Here is a 15600-nt window from a genome sequence, read left to right on the forward strand (position 1 = left end):
GCAGTTTCCAAATAATAATTTAATTTATTTCGAGAGAAAAAAAAAAAAGCTGTCCAAATGACCTCATGTGAGAAAGTAGTCTCCTCCCCGACTCTTGGCAAATGCCGTCAAACTTTGGCAGTAAGGAGTCGTGAGTTTTCTTAATCAGTTTTTAGAAATTTTGGCAAACATTTCTTTGCAGAACTGCTCTAATTCAGGCACACAGGAGGGTTTCTGAGTCTGAGCAGCCAGTTCAGACAGACTTCGACCAGGCCGCTCCAATACCTTTATTTTTTTTTATATTCAGAGGTGGTCTTGCTGGACAGCTTCGAATGATTGTTATGCTGAACAACCCCAGTGTGCCTGAGCTCAACATCACAAACTGGTGGCTGGACATTTTCCCTCAGGATTTTCTGGTAGAGAGCAAATCCAGATCCTGGAAGAGCTTTTTTTTTTTTTTTTTTTTTAAATAAAATGCATGTTAGTTTTACAGCAGATATAACAGAATACACGCTTTTGTGTTCACCTTTGTGTGATGGTGTTTGAAAAACGCATTTTGTAAATGCTCAAAATATTCCCGACTGGTTTTAAAATTAGTTAATCTGACTATAAATCAAAAACAGAAATCTGTAAGAGGAGCTCTGTCTTTTAGCACTGTACACAGTTATCAAATAGAGTATCATATTTGATGAAAGGCTCCAAATAAAGCAAAGTTTTCATCTTTTTTTACTCTGTCTCTTTGTAAATCAGCTCTGCCGGTGTACAGCTGCTTTCAACCCTTTCAGAGGCTGAGCACGTTTTTGTTTTGTTTTTGTTTTTTTAATCGGAAGCAGTGCATGAGTCAGGACTCCCCCCGTAGAGACACTGCAGCAGCTGAATACCTTCACAGGAAGACACGGGCGTTGAAAAAGCACCTCTGGAGGAAACGGTGCATTATCTGTCTTTGCCCCTGCGTGCTCGACTCGTTTCTGGCTGTAGCATGACGGCAGCGGTGAATGTAGGCCAGGAGTCAGCGCACTTCTGCAAATGACACGAGCTGCTGTCGAGGATATGCGGCACTCCTCCAAGAAGCAACCTGGACACAATGCAGCAGTAAAAAAAAAAAAGGATTAAAATAAGCAGCTCGGCAGCTTTGCAGTGCACAAATAACAGAATAAAGAGCTGGCTCCCAGGTTTTCTGGTAAAAGTTACTTTGTTTCTTTTAATTATGCGCTGGTGGACTGAAGCAGAAACATGCATACGAGTTAATCTCAAGTATGCAAAGAGTCGGCGGGGGTAAATACAGACAAAATAAAACTTTTATGGCTGAATTATAGTTTTAGTCTTAAAAAATGACTGAAGGGGTGCTTGAAAAATGTAACTGAAGTTCTGTGATGGCTCGATCCACATCCACAGAGATGCGTTATGACTGATGCGTGTGTTCGGCGCTGCTGTAGAAGCGGGCCGGCTGACAGAGCATCTGCTCTCTCACTACAACAGAGCTGCCAGCTGTCAGACGTTCTCCATCACCGCTCCTTCACCGCCATCCATCTCACGCCGAAGGAGACCCCAAAGTTACGCCACACTTCGTATCGTTTGTGTCTTCACAGCAGGACGCTTAATGTCACTCTGAAGAAATCAAAACGAGAAATTAAAAAAAAAAATCTGGGATTCTCCATGCAGGTAAAAACCTGAGAGTGTCTGTGTGTGTGCAGTCTTTCCTCTGGCAGCAAAAGAGAGCTGCTTTGGTTTGTTGTTACGGCACCACTTCACAATCTGTGAGCAATCTGTTTGTTTTTTTTTTCTTTTTAATAAAAATGGGGTCAGCAAAGAAGTATTGGTCCAGAGAAATAGAGATCTTCATCTGCAAAGTCAGAATCACGTCATCCAGTCCAACTAGAGGTAAATTGTGCTAAATGCGTAAGAAAACAAACGACAAAATAACACAAGAATTATCTGAACTCACACAGTCACTGAAATAACATAGATAAAAGTGTAGGCGAACAATTAGCACATTTATGAAAGTTTTATCCCCACATTTTCTTATGTTAATCCTAAATGTGTGAAATTAATATCTTTCCTGAAATTTCTACACACAAAAAATGGGGTATTTATGTGTAGAAATTTAAGGAAATACATCAATTTAACAAAGTTTGGAATAATTCTGCAACATAACAAAATGTGGAAAAAGTGAAGTGCTACAAATACTTTCTGGACGCATTGTGTTAAAAATGTGACAGAGTTTTAGATGGCAAATTAGGAAACAGTCACAGTTACACAGATATATTAAAATTAGGCTTATTGTCAAAATACACAAAGTAGCAGTTGTTGAGACTGTAGAAGTCACTGAAAGAAGGATTTAGTGTTTAACTTGTATAAAACTCATGAAGTACCTGTTATATTTACCTATTTAAACGTATCCTGTTCAAATGGTTCATTGTGGTTATCTGAGCAAATAAACGTTTTAGCAATAAACCTAATCTGCAGTAATGAGGGTTGAAGATATTTGGGTGCAACTGTGAAAACAGCATCTAGAAAACCTCTGGGACGAGTTCCCCACTCTGATGTGTCGTGAAATAGATGAACAATTTAAGTACACGCGTCGCGTTAAAATGAAACGGAATGTGGAGATTTTACGACGTGAAGAAGTTAATGTCAGTAAAGGATTCAGAGAATCTGAATGCATTCCTGCACTGAAGAAACCAAGTTGAAATCAATATTGAACAGATGTAATCTCCAGATCCTCGAGCAACACTGCAGCATAACTGGGCTCCATTGTGTGGAGGAAACCGCAGCTTCGGCTCAAGAACACTTAGGAGAGAAAATTAACGCTGCTTCCACAAAGGCAATTTATAATTCATCATGCAAGAACCAGAAAACAACCCTCATTTATCTCATGTATTCTTAAGTTAGCCAAGGACAGCAGTGTAAGGGTGGGGGGGGGGCACGCTGCCAGTCAGCAACAACACACTAAGTCAAACGGTATCAACTAACTAAAATCCAGGTATTTGGATGGGAGGAGGACTCTGGAGAAATCCCATTACATCACAGAAATCCCATGCAAACACAGGATATTATGTGAACGTAGGAGGCTGCTGTGAGGCAGCGGTGGAAACCTCCACACCAACATCCACCGCCCCGACCCTAAACTCTTAGATCTTCATAAAATCAGAACAGAAAAGTTCCCAGATGACCAAACTCAATGCGTTGCAGGCCGAGCCTGTGAAAATGCAAAGCAGCCGATTAAGAACCTCCCGTTTAACACAGAGTTTTAGTTGTCAATGTGACCCAGATGAACTGTTCAGGTTTTTAATATGCACTTTGCCCCAGGTCCAAAAAAGACCATCTACTGTCAGGTCTATTTTGGGAAATAAATCCCTACTATCACGTGGATGTCACAAGGCTACATTTTGTCTTATTAGACAGACACAACTGAGGAAGAAATATTTTAGTCTTCCTTAACTAAACTCTCCACTTTGTGTTCGATTAAGCCATTTAACACACATGTTTTTGTTGTTGTTGTTGTTTTTTATATGTGTTTTCATTTAGTAAAGTTAAATTTCTTGCACTGAGGGACAAGCGCTTTGGGAAAGTGCGCAGCATTCATATATGGCTCACAACTGAAAAAGGAAAGTGTTCAAAATGTCTAACAATCCTATGGACATTGTGTCTGAACTTAATGTGCCACCTTCTCTCTAGTTTTTTTCCTACGCTGACACGTCCAAAGCAGAACCCTGCTTTGTGCCTCGGCCTTTATGATGTTGTTGTGTTAATGTTCTCTATCAAAGATCTGAGGCCTTCACAGAACATAAAAACACTTTAATGCGCTTGTTTAAAACTGTGCATAGATAATACATCTGACTGTTCAAAGCTGGCATCAAAACATGCTTAGAAACAACCCACATGCCTAAGTAGTTACTGAAATTCTGTATTTTTTTTACAATTTGCTCTTTCCTTCTTCAACTTACAATGTATTCACATCAATGAATATTGTAATGCCCTCTCGGCATTTTATTTATAAGATTTTGTGGTTTTTAAGACAGTAAACGTAGAAAGATGTGTCATGGCTCTCACCATCGGGAATCAAGCTCTGATCTGATTTTCATATTAAGTAGGATTTGTACAGCTTTCTAGCAAATAAAAAAGCTTTATCAAAATCTCTGGGCTTATTTCATTGCTGGATGAAATGAGCTAATCTCACATCGTCTTACCGTTTAATGCTTTTGGTGGCTGTTCGGAAATTGCTTTGAAGTATTTAAATTCTGTATTTATATTTTTAAAATATTTCTAACTGGTTGTGCCGTCTAATATTGTAACCTTTTGTGGGACTTTGTTTTTACTAATCTTTTTTTTTTTTTCATTGACAATATTACAAAAAAATTCGCAGAACAATTATTTCTTTACTTTGACAAAAATGTCAGGAAAAAACTGAATATCTTCCCAAAACAACTTTTAAACGCCCGGGTTTCAAGACCAAGAAGTCAAATGTCAGTCAAAGCAATTTTCATCTTGACTGAGGACTACTGAGAATTAGTCCGAACTGATGTGTAAACCAAGCAAGCTGCTGAGCTCGTGGATCAATGTGTCTATTATCTTTTCCGGACAGATCAATAGAGCTGAGCAATGAGCTGTGAATCACAAAAAAAGGAGAGAAACACTGAGAGAGAGGAAAAAAGAACGAACACTAACTCGCCAGCCAATGGTTGGGCTTAACTCCATTATCTGTATGTGTCAAGAAGGTCCGCACATGACAGATAACCTTTACTTCCTCAAATGGATCCTGTCACGGTTCATGCCACGACACCAGGTGCCTTTATGCTGCTCCCTGCTTGAGCCTTCCTCATCACTGAGTTAGGTCTATAAGCTTTTATTCAGATCATGTGAAAGAGGATCAAACACAGCCGTGCTCAAACATTTTTTATATCATAGAAAAGTTAATTCATTTCAGTACCTCAACTCACTAAGTGAAACCCAATAAAAGGTTTCCCACAGAAAACTTGCGAAGCCCGGCGGTTGTGGCGCTCAGCAGTCACTCATCCAGCGGCCCGTCGTGTTTGTGAGTTACAAAATGTTTAAAGTTGACAGACAATTTGAAAAATATCACTTGATAATCACGTGTTATTGGAAGATTTGAAGAAGAATATCTGAACACCAACTATAAAGTCTTAAAAAATGCAAACATTAAAAAAATAATAATAATAATAAATAAGCAATGCTAAGTCTGGAGGCCGGCCAGGCTTATAAAACACTAGGGGAAACCATGCAATGGTTAGACAAATTAAACCCAGACTGATGTTTTCAAGCCATTATTTCTGTAAACATGATGATGTATAATAATAAGAACACAGCGTAATACTAGGACATGACACTAGGGTTACAACTATTGATTATTTTAGTAATCGATTATTATATCAATTATTCTGATGATTAATTGGATTAAAAAATCGGCACGTTCTGCAGATTTTTCCTTTAACCACTTAGGCCTTTTTATACAATATTGTTCACACACTAAAAGGTTCCAAGGTAACACTTTATTTGAAAGGATGTGCATAAAACTGACATGACAATCTCATAAACATGACATAACACCTGTCATGATTATGAAGGCGTCTTCATGAATGTCTATGACTGATGTAAAGAGTCATTTGGTAAATAATGACATTTTTAATGCAAAATTGCTCTAAAAGTTGCAATAAAAGTCCACTAAAAGTGCCAACTTTGCATTAAAGTCTACAAATTTACCAAATAATGCAAAAGTTAATCCCGATTGTTTCAGAACAATAAAATAAAAAACATTTAATACAAAAATGTGGGCTCAGTAAAAACTGTTTTTAATACCTGCTCTAAGATTGAATATGACTGTATAAGTGCACATAGAGGACTCTGCTCACTATGATCTATGATCCGTATCACTTATTCCAACACATGGCAGCCTCTGGTGCGCTAACAATAGGTAACATTAAGTCAAAAAGAACCAGAGGTGTTGAAGTGAGATTAGCCAGGTAAAGAACAGCCAGGTAATCTAATAGGATGTGTAAAAGGGCCCTTCCTCATGGCTTATTCATTACAAGGGATGTCATTACCGAGCGCGGTTTGGGCTATGGGAGGGATGTGCTGGTGGGGGCATTTTCACCTGGACTCACAGAGTGCAGAGGAGAGCATGGGAGCTGCAAGACTGCAGCAGCAGCAGCTGATCAGCTTGACTGCATGACATGACATCATCCTGGATTTAGAGAAGTTCTCTGACTTTAATTCAAAACAGTGATGAATTACTACTTGTCACATAAATTATAACTAAAACCTGTGACAAAACTGTCTTCCAGCCTAAATTAATGTAGGCATAATTTCTACTGCAGTTCTGACCAGGATTCTTACTCTTATTTATAGAGATGTAGTTGTGTCACCAGAACGCCGTTGTGCAAGTCTCACTTTTCTCCACATAAACAGTTCATGTTTTACTTCAGAGGGTTTAAATATGCAACAATAATGTCCTTGTTGAAAATATAAAGACGTCTGTCACACCTTGGGTTGTTGATTTCCTTACACTGAAGATAATATTCAGGGATAATACTCAGGAAAAAAGTGTTTTAAGCCACACAAAAAAAAATCTTTACGTTTTTACGTATAGCAAAACGAATATTCGCATACATTCAACATATTCTAATTTTTTTCGCCACACGATTTTTGATTTTTAAAAAGTGCATTTTGCTGTAACTTATCTGCTTTAAAAACAAAAGGAAAGGGTGATTTCAAGATTCTTATATTTTCTGGCTCTGAAATATAGCAGTATATGGCCTCTAAGATAGATAAATAAAAGATAATATAAATATAATAAATATAATTCTGTGTGAGATATGGGAAAGTCAGTGTAACTGAGTGAAATGCTTAAAAATATTTCTATTATTACTAGCACTAAAACTACTGCTGGTCCTACTATTACGGTGACTACTATGACTACAATAATAACTATAATAATAACTATCAAAATAATAATATTAATGCTACTAGCACTATTCTGCTGGGGCATTCAATTAACATTTTTAATATTTCGAATACAGTTAAAAAAAAAAAAAGATCAAATTGATAGATGATGAATTTGCACATAATCATAATCCAAAATTGTCACATTTTTCATAACATCACAGCTCAATAACTACTCATATTACTCATATGAGCATTTATTGATATGAAAAGCCTCACACAGCTGAATCTCCAACAATACATTGTGGGACTTGTGCTGATTCAATAATCTGCACCACCAATGCTGCATCTCACACGAGTGAAGCTGCAAGCTAATTGGGGGAAAAGCCTTTGCATAATATACAAACTCTAATGAGCTGGAAAGAGATGAGCATAAACCTAGACTAGATGGGATCAGGGTTAACTTGAGATAAATGAAGCTATTATTTTTTATTTCCAGTAAATCAAGCCTCGAGGCATTTACCTGAGGGCCAAGGCGCTACGAAGCCATGAATAAAAAAAAGAAAAAAGAAAGACTCCTGCAGTGAGAAGAAGAGAGCACTGCACTGCTGCAGGAAAACAGCCAAGACGCTAATGGGTAAAACACAGAGGATTTCTTATGGAGACACCATTATCAGCACAGTGTCCAAATATCATCACTTGAAAGCTGGGAATTGAACCTGTAAAAAAAAAAAGACATTTTTTATAGAAAAACATCATCGGGGGGGGGGGGGGGGAAGTGACGCTTAAAGCCTGACTAAATGATGGATGATCTCACCCTCACTGTAATCTATACGAGACAAATTCAGTTGGTCAAGATTTTTCTGTTTCTAGCGCACTGCAGAATGGCACCAGTAGAACATTGCATCATGGGTAATGAAAGGTAGGCAGTTGCAGATTAAGGACATTTTGCTCCACTGAGGGGAATTTCGTTCTGTACCTCAGAGAACAATTAAACTTGAAACAGGACTTCAGGAGACAGTTTGCAGGGTTGCATGGCTGCGATTGTGACATCAATTCATGTAATTTATATACTTTGTCAACCCTTAAGACCAAAATAAATTAATATGGGTAATGTCACATTTTCTAATATTGCAAACCGCATGTGAAGAGTTGGGAGACATCTATCCTCGCAAGAATTATTAAAAGGAAATTTAAGACTTCTAAGGCATTTGAAAACTTTCACACCACTCCGTTTTTTTTTTTTTTTTACTTTATTGAATATTTTGTTTAATATTTAAATAAAATACACATTTCCATACCTTTTAGAAAATTTTTAGTAATAATGATAATAAACAGAAGAAACAGGATGTGCATATGAGGAACGGCTACTGGTGTTAACATGAGTATGAGTGGATGGTGAGTTATGTTTGCACAGAGGGGGTCTCTCTGTTCAGAGGAGTCCTTTACACTCATGATTCTTCTGGGAAGAAGGGGGGGGGGAGGGGAGATAGAGGATGAGAAGGAAGGATGCTGAGGAATGTGGAGAGAGGGGAGGAGAGGATGTGCAACACCGACTGACCCTGGAGGTTGCGTTCCCCTTTAAAAGTCCCATCCCTCTCAGATACGCAGAGCTCATGCAGGATCTGCTGCGGCAGTGGGGGAACACTGCTGAGCTGTGCAGTTTGTGCTGCCAGTGAGCGTGCAAAGAAGAGGAGGGGGGGGAACAAGCGTGCACCGGAGAAAGGAGGAGGAGTAACGGGAGAGAGAGAGTGCAAACAATGTCATTCTGTTCAGGAGGCAGTGCTGCAGTCAACTTTGCCGCGCCATGAAAGCACATCACCAGTGACCAGGAGGCTCGCAGAGAGTGAAGAGAAGTTTTCGTCCTCTCCTCCTTCGCTGTGATGCGGTGCCAGACTCTTCTGTAGGTAAATATCCCGTCCTCCTCTAGTCCGCTTCACCCCGCATGCTCATCTGCTTTAGCTACTGACCTGTTTCTAAAGAATGGCATATTCCTCGGATTTACACTAGATGAGTTGATGTGTGCCTGTCGGTGTGCATGCCTGCAGTGCCGAAGCTCCAGGCTGCCTCTGCCTCATCACTTGCAGGCAGTGGCCAGACAGACAGAGCCACTCGGCTAGCAGTCAGGCTCCACTGCTCCCTCATCCATGTTTAACACATAGTACAGGCTGGAAATAGCAGCTGGCGTGTCAGATAGCGGCCGCTCGACAGGACTCCATTTCTCACAAGGGCACTGAAAACTTAACCGGGATGCAAAGAGTTCCCCTCCTCTAGTGGAGAGACTTCCATCTTTGCTGACTTTGCTGATTTTTTTTTTTTTCTGCCCGCTGCTAGCTTTGTGTTTACATTTAAAATAGTGAGTTTATTGTGATTAAAATGCTTGAAGTGTGTAAGGAAGATCTGCAACAATGACTGAGTCGAGTAGGTAGCGAGTGGGAAAATGAAAATGAGGCCACAGTGGCCTGTGTGGGACAGGGAAGCTGTGGTGCAGTCTTGAAGTTGTGCTAATATGACTCCTCAGATGTCCTATATGAGGATGCTTTTTACAGACTTCACGCTGATGAAGAGAAACAGTGATGCCTCTGGATGCACAAATACTCTTGCAGTCCATAATTTCACTGCAGCAGTTTGTCAGAATTCAAAAGTCGACGTTACTCGTTCTATACCAAACTTTAAGAGCTTTTAAAAACAAGATTTAAAAGGAAAAAAAAAAGTTTATAGAGGTGGTACATGTTCAAAATGTGAGTTGGTGTAAAATACAAGTTTTGAGAGCAGCCGGGTTTGGGTCAGCAGCGAGTTCACTTTAGGTAACGGTGCTAAGACGACGTGGCGTTGAGACGGCTCTCTGTGGAAGAACTCACAGAGGACGGCTCTACGGCGCTGCGCTGTGAGCGTCACATTAAACAGGAACATCTGCAGTTCTCCTGCACGCCGGCTCACTGGGCTGAATGCTGCACTGCCGGCACAGGAAACTGCCGCACTCACCTGATGTTTCTTGCACCTCTGTTCTTGCCCTGCCCCCCACCTCCCAACCCGTCTCCTCTCCTCTCCTTCCCTCCGCCTCCATTTCTCCTGCTCTCCAGTTTCTCCTACTATAATCTTGCTTGCAGGTACAGTTGGCCAACAAAGCGCCTCACTGGCATGCTTTGCACCTCAGTGATCACCCCCCACCCCCAACCTCCTCTCTCTCCTTTACTTCAGCACCCCCCCCACCCGCTGAAAAGTATGCAGCACATGCTTTCACCCTTTCACCATCCTCCTTGAGCAAATTGCCTGACAGAGAACTGAGAGAAGAGAGGAAGAGCCAGTGAGGAGGCAGCAGAACACCGATCCTGCAGTGTCCTGCAGCAGCTGTACTCCTGCAGTGCTGGCCCACAGCAGCGCGCTCACACACACACACACGCACATACACGCACTCTCACATACACAGACGTAGGAATATTTAGATACACACCACCTCACAACTCTATCATTTACTCGTCAGAGAGTCCTCTTCTCACGTTACACGTCCGAGTTTAAAGACAGAACAGAAACAGATGAATCCCCCCCCACCACCACCCTCCACTCTGAACTGCTCCCCCCCTCCCTCCTTCCTCACCCCCGATGGTGCATTGTCCCATTCCAGCACTCCTGTTCCGATGATGTAATCAATGCAGCAAGCTTTGAACTTGCTGGGCTAGGGGTTCCTCTGCACGACCCCCCCCCCATCCCACCCCTTCACCAACAACTCTGACTGACAGAAATAAAAGTGAGGCCTCACTGCAGTCCCAGGTAGGACAGGCAATAAATTCAGGTTTTATGCATGGATTTGACTTTTGCACAACAGAAAATAATTTCCTCTGAGTGGCCTCGCTCAGTGGACGTCCATATTTCACTCTTGTGTAAACAGAAGGTCAATTCTTGCATAAATTAAAAAAAAAAAAAATGTCAGTTTGCACTTTCACAAACTGACATTCTAACAAAAAAAAAAAAAACACCCTGGGAAATGCAGTGCTGCATCATGGCTGTCAGTGAATTAACGCCACCACATCCAGGCAATTTCCCCCTCTCCTGCCCTCTTCACAGAGTTCCTGTCTGGTCGCCCGCAGTGGGACAAAGACGACGCTCCAGGCACAGCTCACAGCTCTGCGAGTGTGGCATCCTGGTGACTTTGCTCTCTCATTGATGAGGTCATCGGCCTTGTTGACGGGCCGCAGCGGAGGGCGACACCGCTGATGTGTAGCACGCCACTTTTAGGAGACGCTCAGGTAGCCAAACTCGGGCCATATTGTAGCAGGTGAGTTTTGCTGAGCTGGCTTCTGCTGCTGAAGCCAGAATCTGCCTAGTGATCAACTTCCTCTAACAGCAGTGATGAACTGGCATCACCTCCTCCTCCAGATAAAAAAAACCCGGCTACTCAACGTAATTAGCACTCATGGATACTGATGACCTGGCACATTTAGCGTGGTTCACCATCTGAGCGGCTAAGCAGAGCGCGATGCAAACAAATTCGCCTCCCTGATCCGTCTGACGGAAGATCCGTTCGTCGCTACGTTAATGAATTGCTTTTAAGTTCAGATCAAACATCAAATGTCGCGAAGGAAGCATTAATATTTCACATGGATTCCAAATCTTTGCTGATGCATTCCCTCTGATTTTCGGTTTTATAATTCATGCTGATGGGCTTCATCTGTAATTGATGTGACCTACTGTATAATATGATCTGATGAATCAGCAGCTTTCATTAGTATGCTGTGCTGGTGCCCAGTTACAGCTTCTGGTGCAGATAAAACCCGAACCACCGCAGACAGAACTGAAGGTAAACTTACGATCTTTCAGATTTTGCGTTTTATGTGTTATGCGCTTCACGTTATTCAGCTTCCACCAATGAAGAGTGAGATTTTGGTGCCGAGTATCGGATGTTGGCGGCGGTGTGACATTTTCATGGGACAATAATCCTCAGTAAAAATACCGCAGTTTTTTTGTGGCTTTTGGTGCAAAAAAAAATGTCAAAGTGCAACAAGACCTAACAGAGAGATGACTCCTATAGTTGCCAAAGTTATAAGAATATTGATTATTCCAGTTTTAGTGATGTTGTCAATAATATTTATCACTATTTTGATAATTAGATTCAAGCTGAAAAATAAAAAAGTAGTTTTATTAGCTTTTTTGTGCAGAGTATTACATCATTTTACACTTCTGCTCTTTATAACAAGCAAGAACAAAAAGCTCACATTAGAAGTCAGAATATCTGAAAGTTAAATTTAAGATCTCTGTGTGCAATAAAAATATCTAAAGTTGATTTAATAATGAACTTGTCTACAGGTAAGCTGAATATTATTCACACCCTTGGGCATATTTAAAATAAATTGGACTCTTTTTGTGATCCGGCAGGAGTCATGGCTAAGTCTGGCGCCATAAGCAATTAATCAATTCATCCCATGACAAATTAAAACGGGCTCGATAATTTCCATTCTGATGATTAATAATTTTTGAAGGGCAATTTTGTTTACAGAGACTTCATGCCCAGATTTATTAATGGTTTTGGTGGTTTTGGTGTAGTGTGTGCTTTTTATTTTTATTTTGTTCGTTGTTTTTGGTTGTGTTTATTTAAAATATTTTGCAGTTCCAGTGATAGGTGTTCTTCACAAAATTTTAATTTATTGGCCTGTGAAAGGGAGAACATGTATTATTATGTCACCATCAATATATACAATTCGAAAAAGGTCTCAAAACAACATTATTGTGACAGGCCTAAACGTGTCTGCTTGATGCAACAGGCATCACACTGTTTCACAGATAATTAAATGAGGATTCATATTTTAGCCCTTTTTTCAGCCAGCTCACTAGCAGTGCTCAGCCACACGGGGGTTAAGGGCAGTGTAGAGTCACTCTACTGTAAAACACTCCTTTGCCGTCTCATTAAAATCCCTTTAAACCAGAAACAGCACGAGAAATTTGAGCCGTTTTGAAACTACAACTTTCTAAAACCAGTAAAAAAAAATCCACATTGTCAACAACAACTTAAGAATTGCCCTGTTCAACAAAGCAAACACAAGTTGTTTTCCCCTTTCTATTAATATAATAAGACAAGCCAGGCCAGCGTATTAAAGCCGTGTCACGTCATCAGCTGGAGCAGTAACCCCCATCATCTGCTGAAGTGTCTCAAAGTGAAAGCTAAGCTAACAGAGGAGGCTGAGTCACGCTGGGTCCTTTCTGGGCTTCCCCCTTCTCTGATCCTCCGCTCCTCCCCTTCTGTGGTCTAGGCTCATGAACCGGGTTCGACCGCTGGTGGCGTGTTGGAACATGCCTTGACTTGTTGTGCTGTCTGGGTGAAGCACACACAGAAAGAGAGAAAGAGAGAGAGAGAGAGAGAGGAGGCACAGAGAAAGAGAAGAGGCTGGTGGTCAACTGGAACCTTGTGTGAAGTGACCCTGCAGCGCCCTGCACATTTGGGTGGATGGAGGAGCTCCGCCGCCGCCGCCTTATTCCCTGGTGAGTGTGAATAATCGCTTCTGACTTTAATTTTAGAACTTATTTCAATAACATGGTTCACTTTTGCTGTATACAGAGCCAGTTAATCGTGGAGCATTTCATATTTTATAGCATAGGGAAGTCAAAAAGAGCTGACTCGAAGGCCTCAGACAGGCTAAATCAAGGTTGCGAGTTATTTAAATATCAACGGTTAATTTTAAAATGACAGCTTTTGGTGCTGTGAAAGTGTCTTGGTAACTAGGGAAGAGGTTGCTGAATGCACAGGACAGCCGGGCAAATTACAAAGGGCCATGATAACATCCGTGTGGATTCTGAACTAAGAGAAATGTGGAATTAGCAACATCCCCTCTTCAAAGCCGGGAGGAGGACGACGACTTCCTACAGCTTCTACTTAGGAGTGACGATACACTCAGAGCGTTCTCGCTCTCAAAGGAGAAGTGTCGTCAGCGCTTCTGCCAGATTGCACTACAGTGTACACAGAGACGCTGATAACACCAGGACGGGCTTTCCACGTTGTCGCTCTCATCACATGTTATTGATAAACTCAACAGAGAAATCACATTGAAACGTCTGAAAACTGAACAACACACAAACCCCTCGGTGACCGTTCACCGTCCGGCGCACTATGACCCGTGTGTTTCACACGAGCCTACCATGACGACTGGACCATTAACCCACTCCTCTCTGTGGAAGCAGAAGGGATTTATTCACACTGGTTACCAGAACAAAAGCATGGCAAGATTGTTTCTAAACTTCGGTTTCAAATGGTTTTGATTTTCCATCATGCAGCTAAAAGTACCTTTTTTTTGTGAAGTCAGAGGAAATGTCTGAGTGTCCGGCTGTTGAAGCATAGAGTTACACAGCAATGCCTCTCTCCCTGCTGCTGCAAACTGAAAGTCAGCTAGCTGCAAAAACCCCCAACACTTTTCTGTACAGTGCCATGGAGTCTAAATCGTCTGCTCCACAGAACAGAATCGGCAACTTGAAAGTACTCGACTGCCATATTTTATTTTACTTCGTCAATGAAAAAGGCAAATATATTACAAACGAATCATTTTCCTTTTAACTACTAAGCAACAAACTCATCAGCAAAATTTCCAGGAAACGAGGTAGAAAATAAATAATTACTGTAGGTCTGAAAAAGGGTCTCGGATGTTTGCTCTGATAAAGGATCGGGAGCCGTAAAAAAAAGAAAGTTATTCCAATGTCCCCCAGGCTCCTGCACCAGCTTATGAAAAGAAGAACAAAGTCAGCTCCTGGCTAATATTTCTGGTCGCAAAAAAAATTCATTTTCAGTACTTGGAAATGCATCACTCATCTTAGGGTAACTGTTTTAAAACTATTTTTAAAAGCTAGGAGTCTTCCAAACAGCCTGACAAATTAAACTTGCATTCCTGATTAAAGAGCAGAATGGAAACTAAAAGATAATATTCTCCTTAATAGGCACTAGAGAATTATTAACATGTTTAGGGGGTTTTGTTGTTAAAGTCAAGACATAAAAGTTGAAATAACAAAAATAATCAACATGTTAGCTGATTTAGCAGCCATCGCAATATTTGTGTACTTTTGTTTTGAGTTAAAGCAATTAGCTAATATTTTATTATTTTCTTTATTAACATAATACCAGGAAAACCTTACATATTAATGAGGTCACACTGTCCCATGACTCGCTTCCTCACAAACAAAATGCTTTTCAAAGCACAGAAGCAATTATTATTTATTGCTTCTCATTACGCTGAATTGAAAGGCCTCCAGCCTCTAATTTATAAATTAAAAGCTTCGCTACTATTCAGAAACCTCCCTATACAATAACTACTAACAGCTTTGTCAGCCATAAGATGATTATGTGAGCACAGAGGGACCGAGCCAGAGAGGCATGACTGCTGAGCTCTGTGAGCTGACACTAGTGCGACCGAGGAGCGCAGAGCGGCGCTGGAGATGAGGAAACGAAACGCACGCCGCCTCCGCCGCCGCCGGCTGCCACGGTGGAGCCGTGTTATTAGCCGACACAATCTGAGGCCTGACAGCAGTGGGATCCAGTGTAGGTGAGCCTTGGTTTGGGTTAGGCTCTGAGTGTTAGTTCGCGTCAGTGCAGACGTGTCTTTTGCTCTTGAAAGGAAATGCTGGGTGAAGGTTGAATGTGTCACAGAGTTACAGACTTATAGAGGAGTGTCGCTGCTGAGGCCCTGTGGTTACCTGAACCCAACGCTCACACTGATCACTTTATTTACAAAAACTTTTAAAATT

At 41.1% G+C, this 15600-nt stretch overlaps 2 long non-coding RNA genes across 2 annotated transcripts in view; one reads left to right on the forward strand and one right to left on the reverse strand.

The window, feature by feature from the left end:
* LOC106918533 (uncharacterized) overlaps positions 1 to 15600 on the reverse strand; it is a 22854-nt gene continuing 7254 nt past the window's right edge. The window contains exon 2 of the long non-coding RNA XR_015763765.1: positions 1 to 1054. This is a non-coding gene — a long non-coding RNA (uncharacterized LOC106918533). The remainder of the gene's footprint in view (positions 1055 to 15600) is intronic.
* The window catches only part of LOC106918532 (uncharacterized), a 6960-nt gene continuing 3587 nt past the window's right edge, over positions 12228 to 15600 (forward strand). Inside the window, exon 1 of the long non-coding RNA XR_015763865.1 lies at positions 12228 to 13353. This is a non-coding gene — a long non-coding RNA (uncharacterized LOC106918532). The remainder of the gene's footprint in view (positions 13354 to 15600) is intronic.

Source organism: Poecilia mexicana, unplaced genomic scaffold (assembly GCF_051168715.1).
Source record: "Poecilia mexicana isolate PSO_F unplaced genomic scaffold, ASM5116871v1 scaffold_7, whole genome shotgun sequence".
In the NCBI taxonomy this organism is placed as follows: domain Eukaryota; kingdom Metazoa; phylum Chordata; class Actinopteri; order Cyprinodontiformes; family Poeciliidae; genus Poecilia; species Poecilia mexicana.